We start from the raw sequence: 11,801 nt of genomic DNA, 5'->3' as shown, positions 1-11,801 counted from the left end.
CCACATAAAACCCAGTCCTGCTCCCATCAGAGACAATGGGAATTAAGCCACTAACTTCAAAGAGCAGTGCTCTCCCTGTAGAGTATATTTCATGCTTCTGCAGTCTTGGCTAGATTAGTGCAAATTAAACATTGGGTTAAGTTGCCAGAGCCTATAAGCGCTCCATTAGGCTCTGGAGGATTTGGCTAATTTTAGTCAAATACTTACCTATTTTACAGAATACATGCAAATTTCATCCATGGGATAAGCCCACTGAACTTGATAGAATGCCACTAATGAATTTGGCCTTACAGCTCCACCATCTCTGCATTTATGCAGTGCTTAAAATGCATTGCAGTTTTATGCACCTTATCAAATAAATCTTAAGAAACAACTATTTCATACTAGAGCATACAAAATAATTTAATAAGAGTTGTAAATAAGTGGTTTTGACAAGTGCTAAAGGATCTAATCATCAAATCATATTCAGAGCATACACAAGCCTTTTCTTGCCTGCAGGGCCATCATGGAGAAGGCTGGCTGCAGTATCTCCTTCCAGTACTGCTCACTGTCCTATATCCTTGTGAATGGCAAACTGCCCCAGGGAGCTACAAGCTACATTTTTCAATCATCTCTGCTTTATGTTAAATACACTTACAAGCAGCCAAGTAGCATCCCCAGAGGGCCTTACTCTGACAGAGGGATGTTAACAATATACTTCTGCCTTTTTTTTTTTTTTTTAATATGCTTCAGTTATAGCCATTTCTGAATAATCTCCTAATTAGTGAGGAGGCCTTGGTTTAGAGTCATGGGTTGCAGAGATAGACCTGAGGTGTCTTTTCCTAGCTTCATGCTATAGCATTTTGGACATGACGGCATGGATGAAGCCTTGCCAGATTTTCAAGCCTCATTTCTTCCCTGACTGATATTATTGGCCTCCTTGCTGACTACAGGGAAGCACCTCACTACTGCGTGCCTCCGTTCCCACACATACAAGATGGACCGGCACTGACAATAAAGCATTTTGACATCTTAAGAAAAGCACTAGAGAAGCTCATTACCAAGTGTTTTGTACAATGTCTGGAACCACTGCCTTTGCAACCTCTGTCAAGGCTTCTGGGTGTTGATACAGATACAAATATCATGTACAATGACTGATTAGTCATTTTTAAACGGTAGTCCGTAACAACTCAGACATTTAGAAAAAGCACAAATTCAGGCAATACAGTGGGGAGGAAAAAAAAAAAAAAGCAAAACCCATTGAGAAGGCAGAAAGGTCAAGCACAGTGCTGCTCTTCTCATAAGAAATAATATTCAGAACTTTTATGTGGGACTTGACCACTCAAGCACCTAATTGACAGTGGGATGCCTTGCTGTACACATCTTCTGAGGTGCTTTAATTATGCAATGACACCTTGTCGTCACACAGATATTATAAATAATGCTTAACACTGATGTTTGAAGAAAGTGTTATTTGGATTTTTTTTTCGCATTATGATTCCCCACTGGGGAGAATTCCATGTTATAAACAAGCCAGCACTTCAGCATAGGGTTTTGTTGCTGTTGGGTTTTCCCCTCCTCAAATTATTATTTTTAAAAAGCTTCTGGCTCTATTCCTGACTGTTGTTACAAAATTGAGTACTTCAGCAAATTGCTTGGTTGACAAAAGGGAAAAAAAATGTTGCTTCCAAACAAACAATTATGATGACTTTGAAGCATAACGTAAAATGTCTCATTGATTTTGTCCCAGAGGACTGGTGTAAAGAATGAATAACCAAAGATGCAATGAAGCATGTAATATTAGTGCATGCAACATTACTTGTGCAGTATTGTTTTTAATCCATTTGTTCACCTTTGCCCTCTGTGATCATCTACTATCAATAGGGGAAACACATGTAAGTAATATAAATATTTGATCGCCTCTAAGAAAATAATTTTCTTCCTATTCAAAGACAAACTGGCTGAGTACTGGCAGGGAAAGTACTATTCATTTTCTATGGTCTGAATGGGGCATTTTTTCTATATTACAATTAATAATTTCAACTTTCAGTGCTTGAATTTCTGGCCACTAGAAGTTTTCTTTTGGAAAATACATTTTACATCTGAACTCTGATTACACTGTAGAACTAATACCAAGCAGCACTTTTTCCTTCTCTGCTCTCTATATCTGTAATGATAAGTACACTCTAAAAGGGCACCGTGCAAAAAAGTTACTGGCAAAACTTCACTCAGGTGCATTTTGTTCACACAACCCACTGTTCAAGACGGAGGACATTAGAGTGTTAAAGCCAGAAAAGAAAGCAGTAAATGATCAATGGTAGCAAATGTTCTGCAGTCATTTCTTCAAACACAAGTGATGCAGTATTTTGTCCCAAGGCTGAAATAGATTCAATTCCCTATTAGGCTAGAAAAAACTCAGTACAGCTGTTCTGCTACCTTTGGATATGGCTCTTCTCTAATAGATCATCTTATCTGCAGCCAAGGTATTTGCTTCTGTGATGGAGAATCTCTGACTTGTAAGCTTCCATTCAGCAGAGCAAATTTAAATTGATAAAAAAAATTGACATTAATCAGATGGTAAAAAATAGTTGAAAACAATCAAACAGTGGCTGTCAGTCCAAAGTTTGATTCCTGTTAGTCATATTCATCTCTCTAGATATGCCTGAAATCAGTTTCCATCACTGAAGTGGAACAGATTATTTATTGTCATGGGTTTCTCAGCATCTTTTCAGTGCTCAAACAATTCTACACATCTTTCCACTTAGCTTCACTGGTTTGGGATTATCATATCTCCATTAGCAAAACCTCAATCTTAGATGTAGATCCTTGTTTTTTGCTAGAAGGATTCTGTTTAGAAACTGCTGGTACCCCTTTGCTACAAAGATCCAGCCATACTGAGCTATGACCTCTTCTAGACACAGTCAGAAATATTTTTGTATTACTACATAAGAAAGTGATACAGCCAAGAAGCCAAGATCATTATGATAGGCAATCCACTATCTGTGTGGTTTTGTTGCCTAAATACTTCAAAATATTTCAGCCTTGTTTTTATGTTCCTGGACGCCTAGTTGTTCTAAATAACCGCATTAACAGTACAGAGAAAATAACCATTTCCTGTGGGAGTGACTTGATGATTTTGTTTTCAGAGTAGTAGACTGACAGAAGATATATCTATTCAGCTCTGCTGGGAAGTGGTGCCCAGCAGTAAACAAAATTAGCCCACACCATGTTATTTTAACTATACATTCCATACCTTGCTTTCAGGTTAGCATATGGCCAGAGAGGATTCAAAGGAGAAAGTAGAGTTTCATCACACTTTTCTTCCTGGGCTGATTACTCCTCCAATACTTCCAGGACCTGTTCTATGACAGTTTAGATCACAGCACTAACTGACCATGCTCAAATCTACCTTGGTAGCAAACCAAGGTAGATTTGCTTTGCAGGTTTGCTTTAGCATCTATAATAGATGAGAACAAAAAGGAAATCATAAATAAGATTGTATAGCTAGGGAACATGCAGAACTGAAATAACTTAATATGTATTTGTAAAAAATGTAATAAGTCAAATGTATAAATGGAGGGAATTAAATGCCATGGTATATTTGCACAAAGCAATGTTTAAAGCAGAAACTGGAATAAATATAAAATAGATAAGTAGTAATCCTCTCCCTGCTTAACAAGGCCATTAATAACAATTTTCAAGGACAAACTGCAAAATATCTTTTAAAATATGTGCATTATGTTGGGGAAGTGAAAAGACTGATACAAGGAAAACAATGAACAGAACCTTGTTTTGCCTCCAATTCTGTATCCTAGGTACAACAGTTACTGCTGGCAGTCAACCTATACTATCAGTTACCATACACTGAAACATGATGACATTATCTGTTTACATTGATCTTGTTCTTTCAGTAATTTTTTTTTCCTATCATTTACTGTGGAGAAGCATAGAGCATTTGGCTGTGTTTTTTTTTTTTTCTTTTTTTTTTTTTTTCTCTCTGAAGAGTATACCAGAAAAGGATTTAGAAACAGAAAGAAAATATTCTATTCATTTTGGTCCTTTGAAATTAAGCCACTTGCATTTATAAAGAAGCTATTGGAGATGACAAACCTGACATTTTTTGCCTTGTATAAGGCTGCAAAGATAACCGCTTTACAAAGACAATCATTCTTAAGAGTGCAAGTATTATTAGGTTTTCTCTGCTGATCTTCAAGGTGTAAGTGACAGGTAACTTAAATGCCCTGCCAACTGCAAAATTTCTTTGCAAAACATCTCAAAAAATATGATTATCTGTTTTACATAAGACTTCACAATTCATATTACATCTAATCCTTTAACATGTATTCTTCTGTTTTCTCTTTACCTGCAGGATTTCTTGTGAGCAGTGCATGTGGCTTTAAGTATTAGAAAAGTAAATGGTGCCTTGAAGAGCAGAATTAAATTCAGAAGCATCCTGCACTGATAGAAAAATTACCTCTACAATATATTCCTGCAGGCAGTTGTTCTATTAATTCCTGGAAACAGACAAATATCGATCTAATCCCAAAAGTAACAACTGTCAGTATAGCGAGTTCTCTGTGACCCATATCGTGTCTCTAACTCTGACAAGACAGATGAAGAGTTCTCCAGCTGGGAACAGAATTATGCCACCATTTTCTGACATTCTCTTTGATTTTTTTTTTTCCTGTCAGCCTAGTTGATTGGTAGGCGATGTATTAATATAAGCCACCCAGCTGAAACAGGTTCAGAATATGAAAGCCATGAAGACAAGAGAAAAGAGAGAGAGATGGGTCAGACCAACTTAGTTTTCTTTTTCTTATAAGAAGTTTCTTTCTTCAGGCATAAATGATAAACTTCATGTTCTTTCCTTCCATAATGCTGGTCACACTGACAGATTTCAGACAACAGTAAAACAAGCATTTATCAAACCACCTCTTTGCCAGTGCAATAATCCAGGATTGGGTGAGAGCAATCAAACAGAGGTAGGGTAATGAACAGTGAGAACTAGCACGTGGTGCTTGCAGGTTGGCTAAGCACTGTTGAAATCAGCTGCACAGAGCAAACAAAAGCAGCTTGAGGGTCTGAAGGTGCTGTCAAGGACATAGTCTGAAAACAAAACTGTTTAATTAGTGAGCTGAGATCCCCCAAATCTCTGAGTCAGCCCTTCAGAGCCTCCAAAAGCATATCTGAGTCAGCCTGAAAAGAAAAATCTTCCTGGAGGAAGATAAGAAGAAAGGATCTAGCTTCATGCATCTAGCAGTTACAAAGGCAGGACTTCAAGTTTCTTCTGCAGCCAGTGGAGGCTCAAGAAGCTACCTCTGAAAGCTCAGATACAACTGTGAAGCAACCCCTCTGCTAACCTAGGCACTTTCAAGCCTGAACTAATCCGCTTAAATATGCCTCCTTCCTCCACAGTGTGACTAAAGAACAACAGCACTGACATCCACTCTTGTATCAGATCTGTGAAGGCTGCCAGTGTTGTTTGAAGTTTACCAGCCAGATGGGAGTTCAAACAAAGTCAAGCACTGAGCAGTATCATCTCATTTTGGATGTAAGCACAAGGTGAAATCGAACCTTTCACGTAGGAACACTTTTAATCAAACCAGGAGCCTTGTCTGTGGACTGCAGTAATGATGGGACATTAGGTCAACAGCAGTGGTCACTGGTAAGGGGTCTAGTATCTTTTCAGAGATACTGTTAAATCCAGTATTTCTTATTATTTTCCAGTGCTTCACTCAAAGTGAGGTACTGATTTACAAGTAGGTTTAGGACTTGAGGGAGAGAGATCAATAGCTTTTTAGTGAATACTAAGTGCTATTTGTGACAATTTAGAATATAAAACAGCCCCATGCTGTCCAGCTCTCATAGCAAGAGAGAGAGAAGCAAGACTCATTGACCTGAAGGACGAGAAACCGATTCTGAAATTACTTTTTCATTTTCACCCAGACCTCTGACTTGATGGCAGGATTGGGTGATTATGTACCACTGGACAAAATGCAGAGTACAGGGATACTGCACTCTGTTGGAGAAGTCTCAGTTTAATTTAGGACAGTCATATATGTTCCTAGGATTACCTAGGCAGACTTGGTGAGTTGAGTATCAGTTAAGATATGCACAATCAGACTGAAGCTTCTGGGGAAAAAACTTATTCCCCAGGCAAAAACTTGTTGCTCTTGCACGGCACAGCCAGGCTTTGTGTGCAGAAAAACTTGAGACGGATCAGATCTAGTGTATGCACATCTATGGACTGTTACAGCCTGGGTGCACAATTTCAGTTTCTAGATAAAAATCAGGTTTTCTGCAGCCATACTGTATGTTTCCATTATGTATTAAATCATTTTGATGCTCTTCTGAAGTACATGACCTACTTTACAAATACATAGCACTGTATAGCAAATGCATGGTAGTCCAACACACTTTGGAAACATAGGACTAACTGAATCAGATCATAGATTTGATCTGTGGATGAACTGTAGAAATGTTGTACTTAATACCTGTTATTAATAGAGTATTATGAGTAGGTCTGTTTAAAAACATTTGTGTTTGGTTCAAAAGGGCTAAATCCTCTTTACATATACAGAAGCTCATGTTCCCCAAAGGAACAGAGGAAGGAAGCACATTTAGGTTTTCACTTCCTGGGCACAGATATTAATTAAAATGGATTAATTTAATTAACAAGAGTCGCATCTTCATTAGGAGAATTTGAGCTACATTCCCAAGAAGCTTGCAATTCACTGAAAACGTTTGGAAAATAAAACATTCAATTGCGATGATAGATATTAAAAAGTGAAAAAAGAGCTTGTTATTAAAAAAGAGAATTATTAGCACTTAATCCCATCTGTTTCTTGTGCTCATGGAGTTTAGATTAAACTACTTTATTTCTGTCTACTAATTAGGACTATTTATTACTGACACTTCTCAGATATTTATACAAGAGCTTGAATTACAATAGTTATTTTAATATGGTATAAACACAAATAAAGAATGAGTCTTGAGAATCTCTGAAAACACTGAGTAATGTCAAACCCTAATGAAACTGGTGGCAGTCATCATGCTTGGAAGAAACTCTCAGCGAGCTGTAGGATCAGTCTTTGTCAGCTGAATTCTGGTTTCTCATTACACTGGCTAAGCACAGTGCACCCGGGATAGCTAACCTACAAATCATAACTGGGAGATCAACTGAAAAGGAAATCTGAAAATTATTGTAATAATTATGAAGTTTGTTTCAAAAGCAGTAATAGTGAGTTTAGAAATATTTATTCCTGAAACCTAATTAGAAATTCAGCTAAGTTGAAGTGAAAAAGATGATCAATTTTTTACCTAATTAGTATGCTGAATTGTGGGACTAACCAATTATAGAAAAGTGTTTCTTTATGGCTGCTTTCAAAAACACTTTGTCTGTGTTGAAAAAGCAGAGTGGAAGGCAAATAGTTAAGTGGTACAAATCTCTTAGCAGCACTAAAGGTAGGTCCTGTATTGTGGTGCTTCTCATAATTGTAACATTCAAATCGGTGGATCAGAACCTCAAAATTCCCACTTTTATCAGGAACCTTGATGCAGCGAGGTTGATGGAAGCAATATCACCAGCTGCAAGTATGCAAACAGGAAGACTATAATAATCTCAGGCCTTTATGGTAGTTTTCCCAGCTGTTTCGGAACACTGATTCACAACAAAGGCATGTATGGAGGAACACCAAGGGAAGGAAAGAAATAAGATACAGCTATCAAAGTAGAGAATGAACCCTGATAAAAACATTAGATGAACTGAGATACAGAAAGATTTAAAGAACTCAAAAACACACACATACACTAAAAAGTGAAGAGTATTTTTTAGTATTTTTGTCAATACTTGGGTTTGGTAAAAATTCTTGTTCTGTCCATTTGGTCCTTTTCCATACGAGATTTTAAAGAGCCATTTCTTATTGGCAGTAAGTCACTAACATCATTCTAATCACTCTCATCTAATGTTAAGGATTTTTTCCTTACTCCAAAGTGATAGTAAGTCCCATTCCACCAAATTGAAATACTTTAAAATTTGAAAGGACAGACTTACAAAATTTCCAGGGAAGACTTATGCTATAGCCCCCAAATAACATTTGCATAATTTCTTTCTTAATTATGCTTAACTTAAACAAATATCCTTGTTTCTATAAGCGTATGTCTACAACACAGAAGTCTGAATATGATGTTTATTAGAAGTACAATTCCAATTATTAAAATAAACAGTTATTTTCTGTGGTGTCCCTCAAAGACAGCTGGAAGCATTTGCTACCAAATCCATTATATCCTCAACAGGTTTTATTTTTTCTTAACCATTGCTTTTAACTCAAATAGAACCACTAATCTGCATGTATTAATCCCAACGTTAAAATTCATCGCTCTGCAATGTGAGCAATACACAGATTGGCAGAAAAAAATGCATTTTGGCCAGATAGCAAGTATGGTGAAACCCTGGAATTATTGTTATCCAGCCTTCCTAACCACTTGGGTGGAAAGGATTCTTGAGTGGCGATGCTGAGTTGACATAGGCATTTACAAAGGCAGGGAAACCCACAGAAAAATAAGGAGTAAGGCAGTTTTGGAACAGAGTGGGTTAGATCACAACCTGATTAGAATACCAGAGCAATCCCAAGGAAAATTTAGAGCTGAAAGTTTACTTCATAAGAACCCCTTCAGAAAGTACAACACCATGCATATAACAAAGTAGGTATTATTTTCATATTTTGCACATAAGCACTTTATATACATCTACCTTACTTACCTTGTGCTGAGAGTGGTATTTCAGACATACTCCAGGCCTTTGAGACATAAGGCTGTGGCAATCTTTAGAACAGCTGTCATGAAACACTTACCAAAACAAGTGTCCTGACACAGAACTTCTTTATGTATTGTTTCAAACAGTAACATCAGATGTGCCCTTACTGAGGCATGCAGGGCTTTATACGGAACTGGTATCTTCTGCTGAAAAGCATTAAGCAGGTGTTCCCTGCTAGCAAAATAGGAGAGTAAAAGCATGAGCTTTTAGGGTAAAATAAATAAATAAATAAAAAATACTCCTAACCAAATGCAAGTTTTATACAAGGACAGACTTACATGAAAGGAATTCTTGTACAGTTTCCACACTGTGCTAACTAGGTTAACTGAAAGGTATGTTAAAATGATTTCAGTGTAACTTAAGTCAACCAAAACTAACAGTATTAGCTCTCAAGCAGTCACTCAAGCATACATGCAAACCAGCCTGTAAACAGTAGTTTTTTCTGATTCAAGCAGAAAGCATGTTGCTTTGTAGATGAGACAGTCAAATACAACAGTATGTATGATATACACAGTAACAATTAGGGAAAAAAATAATAAAATAAAATAAAATAAAATAAAATAAAATAAAATAAAATAAAATAAAATAAAATAAAATAAAATAAAATAAAATAAAATAAAATAAAATAAAATAAAATAAAATAAAATAATAAATAATAATAATAATAAAGAACAGATCAGCTTTCAGTAATAGTCTCATATGCCTTTAAAGAGTTTCTCAGTGTAGTGACTGGTTTCCCTCCCTGAAGGTTGCTGAAGTTCTGATCGTAAGACAACCTTTCCCAATGTGACCCAGAGAACTGATTTGAACCTCGTTTATGTAAATCATGGAAACAAGGACATGAGTTTCCTGACTGCAGGCTGACATGGTCTCCATTCTGAATTTTTCCAAAACACTTTTTAACTATAAAATTATCAATCTCTTCTCTCCTGACATCCTGTTGAACATCTGTTTTCAAGTCTGAACAAAGGCTGTCAAGTCCCAGTTCATTTGCTTTGGGGCTGTTCTTGTCCAGTCTCTCCACATAGGATGAATAACCTTCACTCAACTACAAAACACATGCTAGAGACACCTTTGATTTCAGAATACTTCTGAAAATTTCCATTTTATGGATAAGAGGCCTCGAATTTATAGTATATTTTTTTTTTTTTTTTGCCTCAGGAAGATCTTGTTCTGCCACGGTTTTGACTATGAGACAAGTCCCATTACCAATGGATGGATTTTCCAGCCAGTCACATAAGAAATGGGGACAGCACCCTAGTGAATAACTTGACTGATCTGGTACTTGTCCTGTGTCAAGAATGCAAGGAAGGGTGAGTGTGCAGTATCCTTGGGAAGCTTGAGCCTGAGAGCACTTTCATCCAGTGCTTTAGATATTTCTAGGCATGTGAGCTGACGTGGCAAAGGGGAGGACTGGTTAATTCTGTTTGATATTGACTTATTCCATCACAAAAAAAGTGAATATTCCCTATGCAACTCACAGTTTTCTTGTATTGTTTTCCCCCTTTTTTTTTTTTTTTTTTTTTTCCCTGTGTTGAAAATACTAATCTATTTTATCTGTCCTTGGACAAAATAAATTCTGCTCTTTGTCACCCATCTCTGTACCTCTAGTTTGATTTTAGCCTTTCTGAGATGGGTAAGCAGTACCACAAAGTGTATTCAAAATGGAAACATACATTTTCCACTAATCAGCTGGAGGGTGTTTTTTTCTTGGCTGAAAACTCACAGAGGTGGAATAGAAGACAAAGAGTCTATTACATTTAAATACTTTAAGTGGGGTAGATTTTAATCAACATTTTGAAAACATGTTTCCTTGTGGAGGAATGGTTAAGTGAGGCAGGACATGTGAATGTTGAGCAGTTGGGAGACAATGGGCTGGTGAAGCACCGTACTCATCTCACATGAGCCTTGGCACGTATGCAGCTGGCTGAGAGCCAATCAGGCTCAAGGACACAATGCCCTTGGGTGATCGGGGGAAAGTCCCTAAGGTGGGACAGGTAGCCAAAAGAAGGAGGACCAGACTGAAAAGCCCGGGAAGTGTTAACCAATCCTGAGCTTAGTTTCTGCAATATGTATGAGTTGATTATGTTCGAACTAGATAAAAGACGACTGAACTATCCATTAAAGTTGAAGTTCACTGTTCACTCATATTGAGCGTCTGGGTCTTCCTTCCGTCGGCAACATTTCCTAAGCTTTAAGAAAGCTGCTAAGAACCCTTGAACTGCATTACCTTGAGAAAATCAGGCATCTCCACAGGATCAGGCTGTAAAATGTTATCTACACCCAGCTCCAATGACCCTTTTATTGCACTGCCTTTAGATTTAGTAGAAAACAAAATAGAACCCTGGAGGGTTAATATTTTCAAAACCAGCCCTAGTTGAAGACAATCAGTGCAGCTTTTGATAAAACTGATCAAAGGGCACTTCTTGACAGCTTGGAAACCTGAAATTCTATTATTTGCCCTCTTTTAGTTTTGCTCTTTGTTCTCAGAAGACCACTGTTTGTTTTGCATAGTAGGAAACATTATTCCTCTGTTGTTTGACTTTTGCACAAGGGCCCTCATTTCATTACACCAGAGGAAAAGTAGTGTGAGATTAGAAAGAGGTTCTTTGTGCTCTGCTATATTAAAACCTTTTTTTCAATTTATCTTTCTTTTCTTTCTCTCTCTTTTACCTCTTGGCCACAATTTACACATCAGCATCTTCTGCTATTGTCTTTATATTGGATGAGAATCCTCTTGAAATACTCCTACAGAGTTGCTATTTCTCCTCTTTTCATTGAAATTGAAAAGTGTTTAAGATAATGTAATTGGCATTAGATTTAGAAAGAAAAAAAAAAAAAAAGGAATGGGGTGAATTGCTATGATCCTCTCAAGGATAGTTTGTGTTGAGGCTGCAAGGCCAGTGTAAGAGGGCAAAATCATGATACTTTCAAATCCTGGTGCTGATCAAGGGATATATAGATCCCCCATTGACAAGTAATTAGGGGCACCTTAAAACTGCTTTCC

This window comes from Anas acuta, chromosome 10 (assembly GCF_963932015.1).
Source record: "Anas acuta chromosome 10, bAnaAcu1.1, whole genome shotgun sequence".
Classification (NCBI taxonomy): domain Eukaryota; kingdom Metazoa; phylum Chordata; class Aves; order Anseriformes; family Anatidae; genus Anas; species Anas acuta.
This window is presented reverse-complemented; position numbering follows the sequence as displayed.